Source organism: Dipodomys ordii, unplaced genomic scaffold, assembly GCF_000151885.1.
Source record: "Dipodomys ordii isolate 6190 unplaced genomic scaffold, Dord_2.0 Scaffold22, whole genome shotgun sequence".
In the NCBI taxonomy this organism is placed as follows: domain Eukaryota; kingdom Metazoa; phylum Chordata; class Mammalia; order Rodentia; family Heteromyidae; genus Dipodomys; species Dipodomys ordii.
The window spans coordinates 12,690,558-12,715,925 of record NW_012267238.1 but is presented as its reverse complement, the minus strand read 5'-3'; the positions used below and the strand labels follow the sequence as shown (position 1 = coordinate 12,715,925).

Sequence of the window (25,368 nt, the reverse complement as noted above, 5' to 3'; positions counted from 1 at the left end):
TGGGAAGGGATGGGAAGGGTAAACAAAGGAGGAGGCTGCAATGCTTGGTAAGAAATGTACGCATTATCCTGCCCATGCAATTGTAACCCCTCTGTACAGTTTATTCACAAATAAAATAAAATAAAATTAAAAAAAAAATTTTTATGCCACACAGGCTCTGCCATCCAGTCAGCAGATGCTAAGTGGAACTGACCTCCACCTTGGAAATCACTGCTCGGACTGTAAGATATGGTCAGATGGTCTAGAGGGATGTCATTGATGGCTTGTTTCAAATCACCCAGGAATCTCCAGGCCGTGTCTGAAGCCTTGGAGTCGGGGGTAGAGTTTGTCCAGGCTGTAGATGCTCTGGAACTCTGTGCTGTCTACCTGATTGTGTAGAGCCCAGTGAGGACAGCGTTCAGGCGGTGGGAATAGTCAAGTTCTGGCTCCTGTCAGGCCCCAGAGCAGGCACCTGGCAGCCTCCATGATGGATTCTCAAGCAATTTCTTGATGGTGTGTCTCTTGAAGACTGCAGATAGATGGATCTAGTTTTTTTTTTTTTTGCTCCAACTAGACATTCTATTTTGTTTGATTGTAGAGTTAAGCCCATTAATATTGAGAGTTAGGATTGAGTGGTGGTAGTTCCTGTCATTTTTTTTTTAAATTGTGAAAATACTGTACAGAGGGGTTAAAATTACATGGGCAAGATAATGAGTACATTTCTTATCAAGCATTGTAGCCTCTTCCTTTGTTTCCCCTTCCTACCCCTTCCCATCCTCCCTCCACCTCACCACCCAATTCTCCCCCCCCCCACCAAAGTTGTAAAGTTCGTTTTTGACATAACGACTTGTACATCTCATTGTCCACCTTATTACCTTCTTAGAGGCTGTATCACCTAGGTTCTGTCCATGTTTATCTCATTCTTTGTTTGGGAGCTGTTTCTCTGCCTTCATTGTGTTCTACTTGGTTTTCTATGTGTAGAACATCTTTGAGTATTTTTTGTAGTGCCAGTTTCAGTTTTTCTTTGCTGTGGAAGGTTTTTATTTTTCCCTCAGTTATGAAGGAGAGTTTAACTGATACACTATTCTTGGTTGATATTGTTTGTCTTTAGGGCATGACATACTTCATTCCAGGATTTTCTTGCTTTCATGGTCTCTGCTGAGAAATCTGTAGTTATCCTGATTGGATTTCCTTCATAGGTGATTGATCTTTTCTTCCTGACAGCTTTAAGGACCCTTTCCTTGGTTTCTATTGATCTTGTGAGGATTACAATATGGTGGTGGGGTGTTCTGTTCTGGTCTGGTCTATGTGGGGTTCTAAAGTCTTCTGTATCTGAAAGGGCCTATCTTTTTTGCAAGTTGGGAACTTCTCTGCTAGGATTCTGTTAAATAAATTTCCTAGACTTTGGCTTCTGTTTCTAGGCCCTCTTCTACACCCATTCGCCTTAAATTAGGCTTTCTGATGGTATCTTCTATATACTGAATAGATCTATCATATTTTTTGGATTTATTTTGAATACTTGTCTGTTCTTTCTCTATAATGTTTAGGCTGTCTTCTATCCCAGAGATACGGTCTTCTGCGTGGTCTAGCTTTGTTTTTTATTTCCCTTTGTTTTTTATTTCCCTTCCTTCTAATTGTTAAGTTTTAAAGGTTTCAATTTTTTGGTTGAAGCATTGTTTTAGATCTTATTTGGATTTCTTTGCCTCCTCTATTTTTATTTTTGTGTGTGTGTGTTCATTCCCAGAACCCTTAGTTGAGTAGCTATACTTTCACTGGACTCCCTTTACTTTTGTTGGCATTCATTCAGCTTTCTGGTTGTGATTCCATGAATTCCTCTATTAATCTTTTCTTCGCCTCATCACATTCACACATAACCTTATGTAGGCTTTCAATACTTTCATTCAGCATGTTTACTACTAGTGTTTGTAAACCATTTTGAGAGTTAGCCTCTGGATTTTTTATTAACTCCTCTGTTGCCTGTTTGTCCTGGGTGGGAGTTGAAATTCCTTGACTTGCCATTTTTCTTGTGTTTCTGTGGCTTGTTCTGGCCTTTTGGGAATAAGAGCAAATCCAATTTCTCACTAGAACACAAATACCAACAGAGAGCCCGTGGCTACACAGATTTTGGAGGTTTACAATTACCAATGTGTTTTTTCACTGTATCTCAACTTTTTTGGGAGTGAGTATATATCCAGAACACAATTTTAAGACAAGCCTCTATCCAGAGCCCTGTAGTTGCACAGACTTTGGGGAATTTACAATCAATGATGGGTATTTTCATTCTATCTCATCATTTTGGGAGTGTAATTATATCCTATTACACACCAGAACATACATCTAAGACTAGCACTTACCCAGAGCACTGCAGTAGTACAGATTTTGGGAGTTTACTATCAACAATGGGAGTTTTCACAGTATCTCACCTTTTGGGGGGAGAGAATATACACATTAAATCACAATTCTAAGACATACTCCCACCCAGAGGCCTGTAGTTACACAGTTATTGGAGGTTCACACTCAAACTGGGTATTTTCACTCTATTTCTCCTTTTTTTTGGGGGGGGGGTCCGGTAGTGGGGCCTGAACTCTGGGCCTGGGCGCTGACCATCAGCTCTTCAGCTCAAAGCTAGCACGCTACCACTTGAGCCATAGCACCACTTCTGCCTCTTTTTATTTTTTCCTGCTTATGTGGTGCTGAGGAATTGAACCTAGAGCCTCATGCATACAAGGCAAGCGCTGTACCACTGAGCTACCTTCTCAGTCCCATTTATTTCTCCTTTTTGGAATTGAATAGATCTCCAGTTCCCCACTGGAACACAATTTTATGGCAAGCTTGAACCCAAAGCCCTGCTGTTGCACAGACTTTGGAGGTTCTTACTCAAAGATTGGTGTTTTCCGTATATCTATCCTTTTTTGGAGGTGAAAGTATATCTAGTCCCTCACCAGAACACAATTTTAAGATAAGCACCAACTCAGAGTCCTGTGGTTGTGCAGACTTTGAAGGTACACAATTCAAATATGTGTTTCACTCTATCTCTCCTCTATTGGATATGCAAGGAGGTCCAATACCACCACTGAGCACAGTTTTAAGACAAAATCCACACCTGTATATTTGCAGTATACACCTGCAGTATACACTTGCAGTATACACCAGTATATTTGCACTGATTTTAGAGGTTCCCAGTCATAGATAGGTGTTCCCTTATTTATCCCTGCTTATCTTTGTCAGGGGAGGGGTATTGTGTTTCAGAAGTAGGGACTATGAACAGTTATTATTAGTGAGCAGCTATTTTATGAGGTTTGGAATGCTTTGGGCTGAAGGGATAACATATTGAGCCACTTTGGCACAATTTCACTGACTACAGAGCTAGTCTATCTCAATGTTTCACACTTGAGGATCAACAGAGTAAAAAAAGTAAAGAGGGAATGAAGGAGTAAAAATAATTGTAAATGGGTTGAGGTTAGCTAGAGGAAAGATTAATATATACAATGAAATATAGGAGGAGAGAGATTAGATTAGAAGGATGTGGCAAAGGAAAGGAACAGAGGGAGGAAAATTATGACCTAACTTCTAAGTAAGAAAGAAGAAAAATTAAAACAAAACGAAACAAAAATAACAAAAAAGGAAAGAAAAAAATAAAAAATAAAGGATTAGGACAATTATGTACGACAATTATACAGTAGGAAATTGGGTGATAATTTATACTCTGAATGAAGTCTACACACAGTTAAGGAGGAAGTTTCATGGTCACTGTAGGCTGTGTATCCAGTTGTGAACAGAAGAGCAATGAGGAAGGAAAAAAAACAGGATTGCTGTGAAAAGAAAAAACAAGAAAACAAAACTAAAAACAAAAACACATAAAAAACACAGGAAAAAAAAGGGTACCATAGAGTTAAACTAGTTGCAAAAAATAAAAAGAGGAGCAAGAAAATGTTTTTAATTTAAAAAGGAAAAATTAAAAAATATATAATTGGGGAAAAAGGAGAGAAAAAACTATCTTCTATTTATTTGGGAAGCTCTTATATCTCCCTGTAAGCCTGCTTTCCAGTCCCTTGATGGTGTCTCTGATTTGCTTGTAGCAGTGGGTTTTCCTTTTGCTTGGTTGGTTTCTCAAATCAGCTTGTTTGAATGTGCAGAAAAAAGTTCTGCTTTACAGGCTTGGGGACTTTGTGACCTTCTTCCCAGACTAAAAAGCATGATCTGATTTTTTTAATTAATTAATTAATTTTTTTATTGTGAAAATACTGTACAGAGTGGTTACCATTACATGGGCAAGATAATGAGTACATTTCTTATCAAGCATTGTAGCCTCCTCCTTTGTTTCCCCTTCCCATCCCTTCCCATCCTCTCCCTGCCCCCCACCCAAACTTTTGGGCATTTACCTAAATGTTTACAAATAAGACCATACTAAAGCTACCAGCACAACTATGTTTATTGAAGCATTATTTACCATAGCTAAGATATGGAACCAACCCAGATGCCCCTCAGTAGATGAATGGATCAAGAAAATGTATATATACACAATGGAATTCTATCTCTCCATCAGAAAGAATGACATTACCCCATTTGTTAGGAAATGGAAAGCCTTGGAAAAAACTATATTAAGTGAAGTAAGCCAGGCCCAAAGAAACATAGGTCCCATGGTTTCCCTTATTTGCAATAACTAGTATATGCCTGAGTCAATCAGAAAAGGTCAGATATGATCTGATTTTTTTTCCTCTCTCTTTGTGCTGCTAGGAGGAGGTGGCTGGAGACTGTAGTGTGTTGCTGCTAAGTTTGGGCAGTGGTTGGGGTTTTGGCCTGTCTGGAGTCAGTGGTCTTTCTCAAATTGGGGAGCCCCTTTTGGGCTACTAACCTTGATCCTCACTCAGCTTTTATAGCCTGTCCAGTTCTTATTTATTATTTTTAATGAATTTTAGTGAGATTCCTGTGGCCAGCTAAGGTGAACGGTTTGGGTGAGGTATGGATGGAATTCCTTTGTTGCCTGCAAGTGAGGGGGTAGTTGCCTCTCAGGGCTCAGCATGTAGTGAAGGTTGTTCCAACCTGGCTCAGTGAGGAGTTCCCTCCTCCTGGGCAAGGCAGCAGCCATCTCCTGGGCAGAGCTGACTCTCACAGGTCCAAATCCTTGCCCTGGACAAAAATGGTGCCGCCTGCTGCTTTTGTGTCCTGAGTTACCTGCTAGCTGTTAGGGCAGAGTCTATGCCAGTATCAATATGGAGTTCTTCTCCATTGGGAGAAGGCGGGGAGCTGCCTTCCCCGAGCTGTTCTGTGGGAAGGAGTGGGGACACTCATGGTTTCCCTTGGTTTTTGGCCCGTCTGATCTGCGCCAGTTGTCAGCAGGATGCGAAATTCTGCTCCTGATCTTCCAGTCCGTATTGGAGGTGGGTGAAGAAATGAGGCCCTTGGTGTCTGGCTGTTTGCTCCAGCTTTGTCTGTGCAGTTCCACAGCAAAGCTTCCAGTGGCCGCTTGTGCTCAAATCTATCTTCTGGTGCAAACTGCTTGAATTTTTCCTTGCTATGCTCTTATGGCTCATTTGGTGTGATTTTCCCGTAGTGAATTATTCTCTGAACTGCAGAAACTGGTTTCTGTAAGGTCCATTCCTGGACGGCGAACAGACCTCGCCCAGTACCTGCATTACCTAGGCAACTGGGACACCTGGAAGAGGTCACATCCGCATCCGCTGAGGTCACATCTTAACCTGATGTGGCCACACCTTTCTCCCACCTGACCCCACTTCCCTTTACCTGGACACACCCTTCCGCACCCCCTACCCTATATAAGGCCTAAACCGCGGCCAGACGGCCCTTTTTTTCCCTTTCTTTTCCTTTGCCAGCCACGTGGAGTGCCAACCTTGCCTGGTCCCAGCAGGTCTACTGAATAAACCTACCCCTTACCTGAATACCACGTGCGTGGTGCAGTTCTTACTCGGCTACCTCTTGTTAAAAACCTAACATAAATGGTGCCGTGACTCGGATAAAGGGCTTAAAGTCAGGATAGCTGGATTCCTCTCTGTTTTTTTTCTTTTTTTTTTCGTTTTTGTTTGTTTTTCCCTTTTTTTCCCTTTTCCTTTTCCTTTGCCAGCCGCGTGGAGTGCCAACCTTGCCTGGTCCCAGCAGGTCTACTGAATAAACCCCTTACCTGAATACCACATGCGTGGTGCAGTTCTTACTCGGCTACCTCTTTTTAAAAACCTAACAGTTTCTTAGCGAGACCTCACCTATAGTCCATCCACATCTCTGCCATCTTCCTCTGGTGCTTTGAGTATCCTCCTTTGATCTCACGGTGTGGGGACGACTAGCATCTTCTGAGAGAACATTCAATACACACTTACTAAAGGCTGACTTACACTTGGGGAGTTCAGAATGTTGGGAAAATATAGTAAAATATTGTTCTGTACTTTGTCAGCACCCTGATCCTTCCAATCTATCCTCAAGAATTGGTTTTATACACTGTCACTTTTGCTTCAGGCTCCAAGAAGAAAACTTTGGGGCTAGGCATAGTCGCTTATAGCTGTAATTTCCAGATATGCAGGGGTGGCTATTTCAAGGATCATGGATTGAGGCCAGTCTAGACAAAAAGTTAGTGAGACTTTATCTTAAAAAGCAAGTAGGTGTAGAGGTGTGTCATATAACCCTAGCAAAGTGGGAAACAGGAGGATTACTGTCCCAGTCTAGGCCCACCTTCTGAGAGCAACATTTGTATAGAATACACAGAAGCAATTTTCCTTTTAATAAAATTTTCTTTTATTAAGAAATCTTGCTTCATATTTTCAGCAAATTGAATTGTTCAAATCTCTGCAAAGGAAGTGATTCTTCAAGGGAGAAATTGTTTTAAGACAAAAAGAGTATTATCCTTTTAGAAATTAGGGAATTAAATGTAAATATAGGAAAATAAAAAAACCAATATGTAGGCAAATATGATTTTATTAGTCTACATTTACTAATACAATTAAAATGAAAAGACAATATGTAAGCAGTTAATGTACTTTCATAAATCATATACTTACCAAATATTTACCTAATATAATGCCTTTGTATTTGTGTGTATATGTGGTGTGTGTATCTACGCCTGTACTGGGGCTTCAACTCACTACCTGTGCATAGTCCTTTAGCTTTTTTGTTTGTTTGTTTTGTTGTTGGTGGTCATGAGGCTTGAACTCTGGGCCTGGATGCTGTCCCTGAGCTCTTCAGCTCAAGGCTAGTGCTTGAGCCACAGCACCACTTCTGGTTTTCTAGTGGTTTATTGGAGATAAGAATCTCATGGACTTTCCTGCCTGGGCTTGCTTTGAACCATGATCCTCAGATCTCAGCCTCCCGAGTGAGTAGCTAGGATTACAGACATCAGCCACTGGTGTCCAGCTTTTTTAGCTTTTTAAAAATGCTGTTGCTCTATCACTTGAGGCACAGCTCTTCTTCTGTTTTTTTGGTGGTTAATTAGAAATAAGAGTCCCATGGACTTTGCTGCCAGGACTGGCTTCATACCATGATCCTCATATCTCAGCCTTTTGCGGAGTTAGGATTACAGGCCTGTGCCACAGGTGCTGGGCCATGTTGTCTGATTTTAATGCTAGGAGTTGACTACAAAAGTCTTCTGTTTGGATACATTGTTATTATTAGTTTCTATTTAAAGTCATCATATGTTAATCAGATATGAAAGGGGAAATGTTTATATTTAAATGCTTTGTGGAATGAGAATAATGACTGCATCAAAACCTTCATTCATTCAAAAAGTAAATTGAAAATGATACTATGCTAGATGCAAAAGACGTAGCAGTGAGCAAACTGGGCCTAGCTCCTGTCCTCCTGGGAGTTCTACTTGAGCATTGAATTATCTAATTAACATTGATGTGTTAGGTTCACATCCTGCATCCACACTGATATACAAGAATGCTAAGGGATCTCATAATAGCCATGTTGGATCAGAGAGACTGAGAAGGAGCTGATTCAAGTTAAGTCTGAAAGCTAAGTGGTGGTTGGGCAGATAAACTAAACAATAAAGTTATAGTTGACAGGTTTTTCACACAGCATCAACCTTTATAAGGTCTCCTAACTGAGAACAGTGCAGCAAGTGTGGTATGAGGGCAGAGTGGAGAAGACGTAAGAAAAAGAAAAATATATAGCAAAGAACCAGGGCCACATTAGGGATTGGGGATTTTATTCATAGGACAAGTTACCATTTGAAAGTCAATAAGTATGTTCATGTTTTATGCAACTAGCTGCTTTATAGAAGTTGCTTGCTCCCTCAAGAGCTCTGTTCTTTTCCTTTTGTTCTTTCCTGCTTTCCTTCCTTCATCTCTTCCTTCTTCCATCTTCTTTTCTCCCTCCTTCCCTCTCTGCTTCTCTCCTTCACCCGATCTCTTCCTTCATTCCTTTCTCTTTCTTTTCCTTTCTTTCTTTCTTACCTTCCTTCCTTCCTTTCCCCTTTCCCTTCTTCCTTTCTCCTCTTATCTTACCTATCTTCCCTTCTGTCTTTCATTGTGTCCCTTTCTCCCACCCTTCTTTGCTTTCTCTTTTCCTTCTTTTTAACTTCTTCCTTCTGTGATCCATATGTGAATCATCCCTGGAAGTGAAATTATTTTGAAGGGGAAAACCATTATAAAGTATGAATAATTTCTTTCTATTTTATTTTTTTTCCTTTCTATTTTCCTTCTTTATTTATTTAGTGTGAGTGAGTGTGTGTGTGTTCTGTATGTGTGTGTGTGTGTGTGTGTGTGTGTGTGTTTGTAGTACTGGGCTCAAACTCAAGCTTCATTTTCTAGCTTGGGTTTATTTTTTCATGCTACCACTGCCATACCTCTATTTCTGGCTTTTAACTGGAGATCAGAGTCTCATGGGCTTTTCTGCCCAGGTTAGCTTCAAACCACAATCATCAGATCTCAACCTCCTGAGTAGCTAGGATTATAGAAGTGATCCACCAGCAGCCAAATTTCTGTTTAGTGAAGCTGGGTGAATGGCCATCTACTGAGGCTAGAGCAGATTTAGGGAGCAGAACATGAACTCAGTTTTGGGCTAGATGAAGTGTTAGGATACTGGAAGTGCCAGGTCTCTCACCATATTTCAAATTGTATTGGTAAATGAACTGTAAAACCATCTTCTGGATTTAAGTGTGTGGAGTTTTTTGACAGCTTTAGGGCAAGTGGTAACAGCAGGTTGAGAAGTTATATAGGAAGTGATGAAAGAGGTAGAGAGAGCTCTGAGAAATTTATCTATAAACAGGAGGGAGAGATGCTGATACTAGAGAATTCAAAGGGCAGAGATCTGGCACATTTAACTGCCCATGAAGAACATATCCAGTATAGTGGGAGAATAAGTATTTTGACAAGGGACGAAAGAACAATGTGTGTTATGAAAAAGACAGTATGATCCAACATGAGGAAAGAATAAATCTTTTCTGTATTCTTGTTTAGTTGTCCCCAAGATAGAACTTAAAACAAAAAAAAAACAACAAGTACCTTTTGAGAACATCTTGTCTGCCAGATATGTTTTGCCAATCTTTTTTGTCTTTCTCTTGTAGAAAATTACACATAATTTGTTTCAATGAACAGTTACCAGATGGCATATCAACCCTTCCCATCAGGGGATATCCACAACCCACTCCACAAAATTATTTGAATACATTAAAATACCTTAGTGCTTTGGCCTAATGGTTGCTTTTGCAAAGACATGAGCTAGAAGATAAAGGACATTGTTCTTGTTACAAAATGGCAGCCTCTTCCCTTTCACTCTCCCATGGTCATCTCTCTTGTGTCATCCTCAATAGAAACACACAAGGAAATGGAATTCTGAGAAATACAGTTCTGCCTAGCCTAGATGACATTACAAGACCTTTAGAATAACTTCATCATTCTACTTGGTCCCTTCTTTTTCCTGCCCTTCCCTTCCTATTCTTCCCCTCCCCCTTCTCTCCTCTTCCCTTCTCTTCCCTCACTTCTCCTCTTCCTCCTCCCCTTCCTCCTTCATCTTTTCCTCCTCCTCTTCCATCCCCCCCCCGCTGACAGGTTCATCCAACTGTACCCAGTTTATTGATATGGGGTCCTGCTAACATTTTTATGAGGCTGATCTCAAACTCTCAATCCTTCTGAGTTCTACTATTAGATTACAGGTGAGAATTATCATCCACTTGGTTTTCCTCCATAGTTTATGCCTATTCTTACTTCTCTCTCTTACATATAGAATCACTTTAGTGCTGTGTGTCAAGCACTTGATATTTATCATCTCATTTAATGATCACAGCAGCGGTCATTAAATGGAGTGTGTGGCACTAGCCTTATTTATAGATAAAACTCCTTGCCTTTCCCAAGGTCCCTGAAACAGAATGTGGTAGAACTGTCATCAAAATTACAGTTTAGGACTTCTGGTTTACTGCTCTTTTCATTTTATACTCTTTATATTTATTTTTTAAAATTATCTTCAAATAGTTGTACATGTGGGGTTTAGATTATCTTCAAATAGTTGTACAAGTGGGGTTTAGTTTAACATGTTCATTTATGTATACAATGAGTACTGATCAGAATCACCTCTTCTATCTTTTATCCCTATCTTATCCTTCCGTTTACCCATTTGGTGCTTTTTAAACTAGTAGGGGAAAAATCACATGCTGTTCCTACCATAAAGAAAGAAAATGTCTTCCTGCAGTTTGGTAGGACCCCCAACTGTATCCCTTTCCAGATCACATGGCCTTATTAGTTTACAAAAATTCTGTAATTCAACAAACCTTCTCAAATGCAGTGGATGGACATTTTTTGGTGTATGGTTTAGACACAAATATGTGCACTACTTACCTCAAGCAATTTTGTATGATGTGACTTCATCTGAATGTAGCAAGCCTAATATTTCAGCCCTTGCAAACTTATTAGCCAAGAGATGTCATTCCTGAGAGCTATGACTGGATTGTAATTACTATATGGATTTATTCATGGAGCACATCCATTCATTCTTCTCCTCCCCAATTGTTACAGTCTGTTCTAATTAGTGTTTAGTCAAATCTGCTGAGGCCATGTCGTTTTACAGCTTTGGGGCTTTTATACTTTGGGCCAAGGACCAGAATCTCCACTTTCCTAAGATTACTGGCAAATTACTCTTTCTGCTGACTACTAATTTATTAAAAATACAAGTTGTTTAGAGGGACTGTAAAACAACACATATTTAGAGAGTGTATACTATGTTCCAGACTCTCTTGTTTAAAATATACCAACACATCATATGTTACATCCATTACAGCCCCATGAAGTGTGTACCATCATATATAAATATATATTAATATGTTTTTCTTCTTTTTTATTGTTATTGTTAAGGTGATATGCAGAGAGGTTGAAGTCAGGTGATGAGTACATTACTTTTTGAACAATGTCACATCTTCCCTCATTTCCTCCCAGTTTTTTCCTCCTTACTACACTCTCCCAGGTTGTATAGTTCATTTTCAACACAGTGTCTAGTGAGTATCACTAATGCATTTTTTCTCTTACCCTCCACCAAACAGATAATCTTACATATAAGACAAAGGGTACTGAAAACAAAATAGAGAAAAGGACACAGAAAAACAAATAGCAAAATAACAAAAAAAACTCTCTTGCTTCTATTTCTTGGAGTTCATTTCCATAGCATCATTTTATATAAGCATATGCACATAGCTATTGAGCCTTTGTGATTTTCTCCTAAGAATATCCTCCTTTGGTCTCAAGTCCAATGTATTTTTTGTCTTTTACCATCTAATGTGTTTACTTATAGATTTATGGGCACATTCTAGTTACAACAAATGAGGAAAACCATTAAGCCTATGTATCTTTGGGTCTGGCTTACTTCACTTAATATATTTTTCCCAACTCTCTCTATTTCCTTATGAATGTGTACCACTAATATTTCAGACACAAAGTAGAGAGATTAACTATGAAACTAGAGAAATATCATGCCTTATGGATTTACATATACTCTATGTGTATATGTTTATATGTATCAATGTTATTTTATTGGAGGGAAATTACAAATCATTTTATAAGTCTTAGTACAGTAATGAGCATATAAATGCAATTAAGCAAATCAATCTTGTTATAATACAATTAATGGCATTAATCAGAAATTTAAATCTGGATGTATGGCTAACAGGGCCTTGAGTTCAAACCCCAGGACTTAAAAAAACAAATAAGGGAGAAGATGAGTATTATTGGTATTACTGCTGAGTATATATGCAGAATGTATGTCACAAGGACCCCTGTATTTCCTATAAGTAAATTGAAACTTAACTCTGGGATTTTAAGCAGGGAAAACCATGATAACTATTATTATTCAGTAAACTTGAAGGATTTAATGTTCCCAAAAGAAATATAATTTTTCTAGAAATTACTGCAGAGAAGAAAAATATTTCTTTTTGGGCTAATGAGAAAGAGAGATAAAAAGGGAAACAGAGAAAGGGAGGCAGAGAAAGGGAGACAGAGAAAGGGAGAATGCTATATAATGATGTTGAGCATAGTGCTGTCAAAAATACCATTATAAATTTTAATAATGAATTCTCTAGGGCTTAAGTCTAAACAATGGAAATGGAAAGAGATGGCAGTAGGACAACATTGATTTTGTCTGATATATTGTTTTCTGCTGGCCTAGATTAATTCAAAGATAGAGCCTCTAAAAGACAAGATGAAGAGCAAATTACTCAGTAAATAGTCCATAAATACCATTTTGCTCAACCAAAATTTGATAAATATGAAACAAAATTGAATGAGAGATATTTCCCGCTCTGTTAGCAGTTTGTGTATTGGTGAAAGGCTGGGCCATATTCATTAGAGATGAGCAACCTAGACGCAATTACACCAAGGAGTAATTTTTGATGAATGTGTGCTGTGTGCTGCTCATGTTACCAGCATCGTCTTGTCCTAGACTGTCTGGCTTCTGGTCCAGAATCCAAAACTGAGAGCCTGAGAGAATATTATATATTGTTTGCATGGAGATTGGCCAAAGGCAGCTATGGTCAGGGCAGGTAACTCTTCCTTATAGACCTAAGGGCATAAGTTTCAAAGGCTTTTGAGCAAGAGCACAAGACTCTGAGTTCAAATCCCAGTACTGGAGTGTGCATGTACATACATGCATATGCGCGCACACACATACACACACACTTTTAGTGGTATGCTGTGTAATGTAAGAGCTGGCATCTCTACAAACCTTGTGGTTTTACTACTGTTGTCACAAATAACTTCTATATATCTGGGTGATATGCAATATTTTGGCATGGGATGCCAGGGCTGGAAATGCACCTATAGTTGTTTTTTGGTTTTGTTTTTTTTTTCTTTTTTTTTGGTTATTTTATTCTGTGCATCAGGACTATAGAAACTTCCAAACTCCCTCTGTAGTCTACTCATGAACTGCTCTTTTCAATTCAGTGGCCAGAGTTGAATCTTTCTGTTGTATTCAAGAAAAGCTAGAAACACAAATATTTAACTTTTCTGCAATGTATATTAAAGAAAGATAAGTGAGATTGAATGTTGGGTCCATCACTTACTAGCTATTTGGTGCTGAGCAAGCTACTTTGACTTTGAAAGCTTTTTTTTCCCTATCTTTAACACTGATGTTCCATCAGTCATCATTAGAACATGTATTTGTGAGGGTAGATTAACTAAAAAAATTAAGCGAATACATGTATCTTCACCCAAATTCTTAATTTACAAAACAGTAGAGCAAGATTCGGCTCCCAGTTTGCAGGTTCTTACCCCCTGCTATATGGCATGCCCCTGTTCAGGTAACCCAGCTCTTCTGATCCTATAGGCGAGTCTCTTAATGAAGAACACCAGGGGAGTTATAAAACCTCCGATTAAAATAAATAAAAAGCTATTGTGATACCATTTGTAACTTCAATGTGTACATCTCACTCCAGGAAATAATGATCTTCATGTGGTTTGTTCCCTTGGGACATTATACTGTCATGATCAGACCAAATATTTGTTAATAAAGAAGGCTAACTCAATATCTGCAAAATGGAGAAAGTAGAGAAATCACAGCTACACTGGGAACTTAGAAACTATAATCTAAAAATCATAAACATTGGAATTAAATATTCAGGCTTGAACGGGATTTGCTAAGGATTCGAATTTTCTTATATATAGAACTTTTGCTTTATTTCAAAATATTATTTTTCACATTTTCCTAGTTTACTGGCTGAAAACTTTCCAGATCCTTGTTTTACATGAAATTTGCTGACATTATTTTCCAAATTCAGTGTTCTATTTTTTTCCTCCTGGTCCACATTTAGAAAGATAATCTATGGGAAAGTGAATGGTCTGGCTGACATTTCTTTGCTTTACTTTTTCTTTCCTTTCCCTTGGTTTCACAAGTTAACATTTGTAGCAATATTTTACAGACAGCATTAAGATCACATCGCCAAGGATTGGAAAGTAATAGAATGAGGCTTACTCTTATTTCTTCCACTTTGAGTTTTATTAACTTTGTCAAAAATTGGAATTTCATATATTTCTCACTTTATAATTCAAAGTATCTCAATCCTGACCTTGCATTGCATAGAAGAAATGATGAATGTGAATATGAAATGCACTAAAAACTTGGAACTACTTTTCTGTTGTAAGCTCAGCTACCAGTAATATTGAGCTATGCAATTTTACTAACCTAATATTGAACTCGGACACCTCTGTAATTTCTACAGGTAGCACCAGGTAGAAAAGAGTCATTGATGCCGGGTGCTGGTGGCTCACGCCTGTAATCCTAACTACTCAGGAGGCTAAGAGCTGAGGATCACGGTTCAAAGCCAGCCTGGGCAGAAAAGTCCATGAGATTCTGATCTCCAATAAAAACCCACTAGAAAACCAGAAGTGGTGCTGTGGCTCAAGAGGTAAAGTGCTTGCCGTGAGCTGAAGTGCACAGGGACAGCCCCCAGGCCCAGAGTTCAAGCCCACGACCACCGATAAAAACAAACAAACAAACAAACAAAAAGTCATTGGATGATGGCTGACAAGGACTTTAGACAGATGAATTACAATGATCAAATTCAAGGGAGGTCTTTTACATTTTTAAGGGGAAAGAGAATTGAACGAATAAACCTGTGGCTTTTAATAGGTGAATGTTTGTACTTCACTCAGCAATCTACCATCTTCAATAAGAAAGACAAGAGAGCTCTGAGCTGGTTCTTCCCTTTTCAGTTTCCTTCCATTAGGAGAAGCACAGTTTCAAGAGTAATCTTATCTTACTGTGACAATGACAGTTAACAAGTAGTGAGTAAAACCTTTACTTGTATGACCTCATTGAATCCTTCCAAAAGCCTTGAAGTAGATGTTCTCATTACCCCCAATCAATCATTTGTCAGTGATGATGAATACAGGCAATTTATAAGCCCAGAGTCAAAGTGGAGCCAGGGCCACAATCTTTCTTGGCCTTGCCCCATTATTCGGCTTTCAAAGATGCTTTCCAAGATGCTTCAAACTAGACCCTATGTTGACATTTATGTTGGGTAAGTAGTTGCCAATAAATACTTCATGTGGATGGAGTGATTTTGAGTTAGGTTTTATGGGTAATGTCTATGTTTCGAAAAATAAATTGTAGGCTACTTAAGCAAGGTGAAATGAGTGGTACTAATACCTCTAACTTATATTTATATACATTTTTATATTCTTCAAGTGTTGCCATGGCTTATACCAAGCCTCGTCTTAGTATCAGGTAAATAATAATGACTGTTCCCAGTTTGTGACAGGTGAAGTGTGATATAACACCTTCTGATCATTGTCTGTTCAACACTTCCAATAGTCAGTACTTCTCCAAATGCTTAATGCTTGTTAGACATAACACACGTTATAGGTATAAGATTACCACTGAACCTCAGCATCCATGAAGGAAAAGCATGCTTCTCTCTTCTTAAATTGCATGTCTAGTTCCCGGCATCATGCTTAGCACATGTAGGGATTTAAGAGTATGGTGACAGGCTTTGAGAACAGCTCCCACGGGATCATCATAGCCTCTTCCTTATAATGGGATGATTATAAACTTTGTAACAAATGCAACTAACATTACATCAAAGGATAGCAAATGTAACAGTAACTACTACTGTTACTGGAATTATAAATACTTAAGCTTGAAATATTCTTTACATGTCACCCATGGGCAAGAATTCATTCACCCTCACATTTTAGCCTTGTTCATCCTTCAAATCTCAAATAGGTTTGCCACCCTGGCAAAGCCTTCCTCTTCTCCAGACAGCTTCTCCCTTCATTTGGCCTCATATTACTTCCTATACACTTCTCCTCATCATTTTTGTACAATGCAGTCACGTTTCCTCAGATTTACTAGATTAAAAGTCAGCTGGGTGCTGGTGGCTCATGCCTGTAATCCTCACTACTCAGGAGGCTAAGATCAGAGGTTCCTGGTTTGAAGCCATCACAGAAAAGTTCTTCTTGTCCTTGAGCACATTGCCTGTATGTGAGTTTTACCTGTGAATTTTCAGAGTAAGCTCTTTAAAAAGGTGCCACTGACTCACATGAATAATACTAGCTACTCAGGAGGCTGAAATTGGGAGATCAGTTTGAAGACACAGTTTGAAGAAGAAAAGTCCTAGAGATTCTATATTCAATTAACCTACAAAAATTGGGACTGCCGATGTGGTTCACATGATAGAGCATACCACCTAAGCACGAAGGTGGTTCCGAAATCAAACTCTGGTAAAAGTAAAAAAGAAAAATTAAAAATAATACCTCTATTTCCTTAAAAAATAAGTATAGCTAGGGGCAAAGGGCTCATGCCTATAATACTAGCTAATCTAATGATCGTGGTTTGAAGCCAGCCTGAACAACCAAGTCCATGAGACTCTTCAATTAACCACCAAAAAAGCCGGAAGAAGAGCTGTGGCTCACTGGTAGAGTAGCAGCCTTGATTGAAATCCCTAAGGGACAGTGGCCTACTACATGAGTTTCAACCCTTGTACTGGCACAAAAAATTGTAAGCTAATAATAATAGCTGTGACTTTGGTCCATATTGTTCCAAGTGCTTCATATACACTTTGATATAATCAACTTTAAAGACAGATATGGCCTTGGTAAGGGTTTTACCTTGGGCTAAATTGCTATGTTGTTATTGACCATCTCAACTAATAGTTACTAGAAAGTTAGTCCATTTGGCATTTTCCCTACTCCCCTGTCCCATCTCTGATTCAAAAACTGCCTGCCAATAAGTTAGAAAAATATTCTGTAAAAAAGTGGAAATGAATAGGGTTAAATATATAAATATATAAATGAAAGGGTTAAAATATAAATCACACTTTAAACCATAGCTCCTTCCAGCTGGAGTCCTAGATCACACCTTGGCTATCTTACTTTAAAACTTAGTGAACATCCTATTCTAAAACTGGTATATTAGAGAGCAATAGGATGGAATTCTCTTTCCTCTGATTGGGATCTAGAATCTGATCAGGGTGATATGATACTTAGACTCTTGGGGTTATAGCGGATACAGACAAATTATGAATAGTGGGTCCCAAAATGAAAGCATGTCAACTACCCTTCACAATGCACATTGCACCAGGCCTCCAGCTGAATTGAAAGCCAGGAGAAGGGCAACAGCTATGTATGAATTTGATAGAATGGACATGAAGCAAATTAATAAATTCCTGAGTATAAATCTTGCTCTTTTGATTCCATATGTTGTCTTTCCTACACTAAAGCATTGGGTCCTTGAGAATGATGGCATGTGCTTAAGTAAAAGTAGCAACTCTGAAGCTGAATGTTGTTGTCATGGGTCTGATGATATGTGAGTAGGGGAGTCACTCACCTAAGTTGAGGAGGAACAGAGTTCTCTGAGTGTCCCTCCATACTGTCTGGTTGATGCTCTGCTTACATTGCCCAAAGGCAAAGTACAAAGTCATATAGCAATTGCTCTTCTGCTTCATGGTTTAGGAAGTAGGCTCACCAAAGATTGAGAAATCTTGGCATAAAAAATCACTCATGGGCAAAATTGTCATTCAAAGCTGTGATTCTCACAGCATATTGCATTTGGTTGTACTAGAAAGTTTTAAATCTACAAGTGCCAGAGCAGCTTCCTGGAATAATTAGATCTTATTCTTTAGCAACGGGGTGGGGAAATCATTGGATATACTTATTTTGTAAGTTCTCTAGCTGATTCTCATCTGCAGCTAACATGAGACCCATATGACTTCCAAAACTGACTTATAAGACTTAATGCCAGAAAAATGAGACACCTAATTCTCAGGGTGATAGCCATTTTTATTTCACAACTAGAACTACCCAATTTTACCATCATCACTGTTAAATATTTATAAGCTAGTGATATAACCAAGTATTAATGTATACCTCAAAAGGTAAAAATTCTTTCCAAATGGTGTTATAGACTGTTTTTAAAAAATCATAAATGACATTTAAAATCAAAGCAGTTAAATAACAATCTCACAGCGACTGTGCAAAGGAATAGGACTCCCTCCCAGCAAACCTGGGTTGTACCATGGATCTCCTTATTCAGTAATCTGTTCTTTGAGCTTGAAAACCTGGCTTAGCATGTCATGGATTTCCCTTGGCCTTAGCTCACTTAGAAATGTTTGATGTTTCTCTTGTGTTACCTGTTCATCTGATCAAGGTCACTTCCTCCATCTAGCTCTCCTTTAATCATGCTAACCCACTGTTTGCATTTCTATCCATCCCTCTTCTCCCTCAGGGAAGCTTAATGCTTTCACATTATTTCAAAAGTGGTCCCTTTATATTCAGCCCCCAGGCCTTTGATTTACTTCTTAACTTTTCAGTCTTGCACATATCTCCTGATGGATGTCAATTACTCCAAAGTTACCTCTTAGTCAGGCATCAAAGATTTAGTTTCGCTGCATGAAGTAATATGAGTAATGGATATTGAAGTCAGTAGATGACCAGTCTAGTTCTCATTCTACTAATCACAAATTGAAATCCTTTCTTCTTCTCTACCTCTCTTCTCCTCTCCTCTCCTCCCCTTTCCTCTCTTCTCCTCTCCTTTCCTCTCTTCCCTTTCCTTTCCTTCTTTTTATTTATTTTTCTTTATTTTTTTCTGATTCTAAGTCTTGTACTCAGGGACTGGGCTCAGTCTCTGAGCTTTTTGCTCAGGGCTAGAATGCTATCACTTGAGCCACAGCTCCACTTCTGGCCTTTTAAGAAGTTTATTGAAGATGAGAGTGTCATGGCCTTACTGAAATTCTTTAAAATATTATTTAACTGCTCTGAGCCTGTGTCCTTGGTGAAGAAATTAATCTACAAAATGGATCATAATACTTGCCTTGCTGAAAATAAGCATGCAAGTTTCTTGATACAAGGTCTGATTTCCAGTGGGTTCCAGGTAAGTATTCACTCCTTTTAATCTCTTAAGTATCCATAATTAATCACCACAAAAAATTGTTGCTGAAGTGTTGCACCGTCTTGTAGCCACTTATTTCCCCAGAGAAGTTTTGAATTTACTAAGAAATATATGTGCACACAGACCCATAGGTCTTTATGCATCTATCGAGTAGAAAAGGGTTCCTTTCCTGGGGCAGTAGGGACAATAGAACTCTGGGACATTAACACAACGGGCAGGATTTTGTGTTGAAAGCAATTTCAGAGACTTGAAAAATACTGCTCGTGTGCCTGCATCCTTTGCTATTGCTTTCTTTAGTTACTACCAATCTGCAAATAAACCAGACTCTCCTAAGAGATACCTCATTATTTTTCTTGACTTGTTCTCCTGTGATCATATTTCTGGCTGTGCTTACTGGGGGGCTTTCTGTAATTGGGTTCAAACAGCTCAGTGAACATAGCAGTCCCCAGGCACACTCAAACCTAATCTCTAAGTAACCAGTGTGGCTCTTAGATGAATGCATGACCATGAGATTTACTGATACTAGAAAAACTGAATTCCCCATAATTATTTTTATACTTCATTTCAAGAGAGCAAAAAAAAAAAAGCAATACCCACATGTGGATGAAATTTTGTTTGCAATCATCAGTCCTAAGCAGTGCTTATACCAGCAATGCCATAGCAGTAAAACTAAGTCTGTTTTCAAGTTTGTTGCAGTGACGTCTGCTTTCTTGTAGAGATGCTACAATTTCATGGTCTATGGTTCAGCTCTGTTCCTAAGAGCTGATAAGGACAGTGTAAAGAACATCACAGTGAATTTGAACTCTTTATTAAATTGGAAAAATATGTCTTATTAAATCAAGTGTTAGTGGAATAGGTGATATCCACATAGGATTTGGTGAAAAGTGAAAGCAGGATAGCATATCCTTTTTTAAAAAATTACCTACCTGAGATAGATAAGTATTTGTTAAATATTGATTGCATCAGTAATAAAGGATGTAAAGTGGTAGGTAATGAAATGTTCAACTCTCACCTTGAACTATAAAACAGAAATGATGACCAAGGTTCCTTTGAAAAATTTAGGCTGTGCACTAGTTGAAATATTTCTAATAGTGGCCAGGTCACTGATGCTTCATAATTCCCACAAGTTTTATTGAAGTTACTCAACTCATAACCTCCCATCCAGTCAGCTTGACTGAAATAAGAAGTGGGAAAAAGGGAATTAAGTAACAGCTGAAATAATGCTGTGAATCAGAGATGCAAAAAGGGGCCAAACTCTGTAGCACATGGGATATGGACTCAAGCTATCATAAAATGCCTGGCCATTTAACATAAAGGGAAATGAACCATTATAGTCTGTGTTGACATCAATGCATTGTAATCATTACAATGGTAGGGACTGATTGTGAATAGTTCTCATTAGAAAATCCACCTCAGCTTCTTAACTAGAAAAACAATGTGTTAAGGGCTGTCCTGTGCATGTTATCTTATTTAATTGTCCTGTGCACACTGTAAAGTACATGTTATTACCCCTTCAAGGCTCATGGATATAATAAAGAATTTATTCAAGATTACAAAGGAAATAATGAAGAAAAATTTAAACTACCTAGAATATTTGCTTACTGAAATTTCTTTTTTTGGTGTCCCAGATAAAACATGCAATTGATAAATATTAAACCACACATTTACAACAAATATAATTATATATTTATATGATCACATTGCTTTTTCATCAAGGAAGTAAGGTTGATACTGGGAATCTCAGTAGATAGTAAGACGAAGATGTGTTAGAAGGACAAATCTATGTGGACAAGTTTCATAAAGTGGAGATTCTGTAGGCGTGGGCTTCATTTGTGAGCATTTGATGCATAGTTCAAATCAGATTCTCAAATAATTAACCATGAATGGATGGATGAATAATTAATTGGAGGAATGACTAAGGACAAGCTTTAACAATTAGGTCAAAGGTTAATCTGTTGACTTTGTTCTCCTTTCCTTCCTTCCCTTCTCCTCCTGTGCCAGCACTGGGGTGGGATTTGAACCTAGGGCGTGGGCAATGTCCCTTGGGAATTTTGTTCAAGGTTGGTACTCTACTACTTGAGCTACAACTCTACTTCTGGATCTTTATGGTTAATTGAAAATAAAAGTCTCATGCACTTTTCTGTACAGACTGATCCTCAGATCCCAGCCTCACAGGCACGAGCCACCAGTACCTGATTAAAAGCATTTTTACATTTTTTTCTGTAATGCAGAGTTATTTTTATTGTCACTATTCTACAAATATCATGCATTGCAGTGACTTTTGTATAGCTTTTTTTATTGTGTTAAGCATTATCAGTAATTTAGAGATGATTTAAGATATATGGGATGGAAATGTGTAAAATGATGTAATTCACATTTCATAACAGGGACTTAGGTATGAACAAATCTTGATATTTGCGGGGGTCCTAGAACCAATTCTGCATGGATCCCCAGGGACAATGGTCTATCAGATTACATATGTATGTGGGGAAAGACAGAGCCAGACAGACATATTCATTTTCCCTTGGATTGAGTTTGAAAATTGAGAAGTGTGAGCCAGATAAGGGCAGAAATATTCAATTCAGATGCTCACACCCCCACTGAGCAAACTTACCAAGCTTGTCTCCTCTTCCTGTGCTCCTGCTGCAATCAGCCCTGATCTGCATCTTTGCAACCCAGAAGCGCTGCACAGCCCCAGTCCTGTGTCAGGGTGGCAGACTCACTGTTTTTCTGGACTTGGCAGATGCTGAGCCAGGCTGCTCATTTCATGTGATGGCTGACTTGTGGCTCAGCACCACAGACTGTGGCCCACCAGGGAAAGGGAGATTGGGAGAGCCAGCCTAGAAAATGTGTCAGTGACAGGCAATCAGGAAAGGAAGCTGATCCATGTGTGGATCCATGGGTCTTAGTGGTGCTGGTAAGGGGAATCTCTAAGTGAAGTCGATGAGTTAAAAGGGAGCTAACTCCAAGAGTCTTACGTTCTACCTGGGTAGTAAGATTGTGTGACATGACAGGCAGGCAGAGGATGGAGTGAAAGTTGAAAAGAATGGAGGAACAGCCTTCAGTCAGCTGTGAAAGACACATGGTTGCAGAAACAGTCAGGGAACAGGGAGGGAACAAAGCTAGTGAAGTCTAATAGTTGTCCATCAAATGCCAGTTCTAAAGGTAGATTAGAAATGATTTTCCGTGGCTTTATTTATATATGCGCTTATTTGTTTCACTATTTCTTAATCATCATGACAGATATTAAGGAACTACCCGATAGACAATGTGCTTAGAGAATTGGTGAATAAGCACTCAAAATAAGGAAGTGTCCTGCTGGAAATACAAGGAGTATTTTGCAGTTACAAAAATCCAGAAAGAAGCTATTTAAATGATCACATAAATGTGAGTGCTGATGTTAATTACAGGAACAAAATTTTGTTATTTAAAATTTAAATTATTAAATACCTCTTTTTCTGGCTCTGTCCCTGCAGTAAACTTCTTTACAATTATCTTCACTATTGTTGTCACCATCATCATTACCACCATCTTTAAAACTGAGCCCTTGCAATGTGGGACAGGCACAGAGTTAAGTCTATTACAATAGTCATGTCATTAACCCTCACAACAATCATGGAGGAGAGGAGCATCGTTATCTTCATGTCACAGAGAGTGACTGAGGCTGAATGAGGCCAAGAGTCTTTCCTGAGGTCTCATAGCTGATTGATGGCACAACTGAATTCAAACTCATGTCTTCCTCTCAGGAGCCTTTAAATTCTCAATGAGTGAGAAGTGATACAATTAGGCAGTTGGAAGACCTGCAAAGTTGAGGATCATTGTATAAAAGTGTTAGAAAAACAGACTGGATACTGATGGCTTATGCCTATAACCTTAGCTACATGAGTCACTGAGAATGGTTTGAGGCTAGCCTTGTTAAATGTTTGCAAGCCTCCCTTTCACCTAGATCTGGAAGAATAATGTTGCCTGCCATGATAAGCTGTGTGGGAGGCTGAGACTGTAAGGATATGGATTCCTGGCCAGCCCAGACAGGAAAATCCACCAGACTCCATCTCAATGGAGGGCAGGTAGGTATGGTAATTGCTGATTTGTGCCCGCCATACCAGCAATGATGGGAAGCCTAAAATAGACAGATGGCAGTCCAGGCACATAGCAAGACATCATCTTTAAAACAGCAGCAATGGGCTAGGAAGGTGGCTCAGTGATAGAGTGTTTGCCTTGCATTCATGACACCCTGGGTTCAATTCCCCAGCACCACATAAATAGAAAAAGCTGGAAGTGACACTGTGGCTCAAGTGGTAGAGCACTAGCCTTAACCTGAAGAGCTGAGGGAATGCAACCCAGGCCAAGAGTTCAGGTACCATGACTGATGGAAAAAAAAAAAAACCAACAGCAACAACAAAATAGTCTGGAAACATAGGTTAGTAGTAGTGAACTTCTGTTGCATGCATTAGGCTCCAAGTTCAAACCCCACTATAGCAAAATAATAATAATAATAATAGATAAAACAGCATTGGGAAAGTGAAAACCTCAGTGTATTTATACTGTTTGACCAACAAATATTTAAATAAATCCCATTTTGGGGTATATCTTTATTATCAAAATCAGAGAATTTTGTTTGATTTTGTTTTGGCGTACTTGATTTTGAACTCAAGGTCTCATGTGTGCTTGACTTGCTTGTTAGGCTGGTGCCCTACCACTTGAGCCATACTCCCAGGTCTGCTTTTTGCTGATGCTTTTGGAGATAGAGTCTACTGAATTTTTCTGCCTGGCTGGCCTCAAACCACATATTCTTCAGATCTCAGCCTAGCAGTAGTAGCATGTGCCAGTGCTGCCCAGTTTGGTGGGTTTTGTTGTTGTTGTTGTTGTTATTTTTGTTGTTGTTTGGTGTGAGTGTGTGTGCATATGTGGGTGTATTTGTTTGTTTAACTTCAGGATTATCCTTGCCTGATTCAATCAAAACCAATAAACTGAAAAATTAAAATAAATTGAAACAGAGGATTCAATTGCTGCATATGCAGCTCAATTGACGTAGAGATCCTCTTAGGTCTAAGTTATCAACTGTGTCTAAATCACTGTAAACAGTTGTGTCATCTGCTAAGTGCTTTTCTGTCTTTAATTTTGTCACAATATGCCCTCCAGCAAGGTGCTGTTGGCTCACACAGATCTGAGGATCGTGGTTTGAAGCCAGCCCAGGCAGAAAAGTCCAGGTACTTTTATCTACAAATAACAACCAAAAAGCTAGAAGTGGAGTTGTGATTTAAGTGATAGAATACTATCCTTGAGAACAAAGAGTTCAGGGACAGCACCCAGGGCTTGAATTCAAGCCCCAGGACCAGCAAAAGAAAAAGAGTATCTTAGCAGCAAAATGTTGCCACTAGTGTCAATAATAATGTAAAGATGTTTATTAAAATTGTAATTACTAGCAAAAATTAATTATATAAATTCCTGAGACTCACTGTGATACTTTATACATGAAAATACAGTGCACGAATTCTCTTTGTTCCCCTTTATTATCTTCTTCCCTACTCTCCTATTTTCTTCTTTCTTCTGGCCCAATACTTCCCACTCCTTACTTTTATACTTTCAGGTAATTTTTCCCCTAGCTTTATATTAGAGGAAACATGCAAAACTTGTCTGAGTCTGGCTTATTTTGCTTCGCATATCCTCGGGATCTACCCATTTTCCTCCAAATGAGATTACTTCATTCCTGTTTGTGGATGACTAGTACTCCTTTAGGTGATTGTGTAAATACTACATTTTATTTATCTGTTCATCTTTTTATAGCCACCTAGGGCAGATTCCAAATACTAGGTATTTTAAATAGTGCTGCTATAAACATGGGTATTTTATAGGATGACCTAATTTTCTTATAATATATACTGAAGTATTGGGTAGCTGTAAAGTTATGGTAAATTTCTTTTTTCCCCCTTTTTCTCCTTCCTCTCCTTTCTTCTCTGTTCTTTCTCTTACTTGCTTATTTTCTTTATTATTATTATGTTTTGCATAGTAAAGGATTTTACTTAAAATATAAGAGTTTATTATTCTAAATGAAATATACTTTAAATAACTAGAAAA

General features: G+C 38.6%; 1 protein-coding gene and 1 pseudogene across 4 annotated transcripts in view; one reads left to right on the top strand and one right to left on the bottom strand.

Moving 5' to 3' along the window:
- LOC105983961 overlaps nt 1–465 on the bottom strand; it is a 1,942-nt pseudogene extending 1,477 nt beyond the window's left edge.
- Dlg2 (discs, large homolog 2 (Drosophila)) overlaps nt 1–25,368 on the top strand; it is a 1,447,312-nt gene that overhangs the window by 596,484 nt on the left and 825,460 nt on the right. The window lies entirely within an intron of this gene.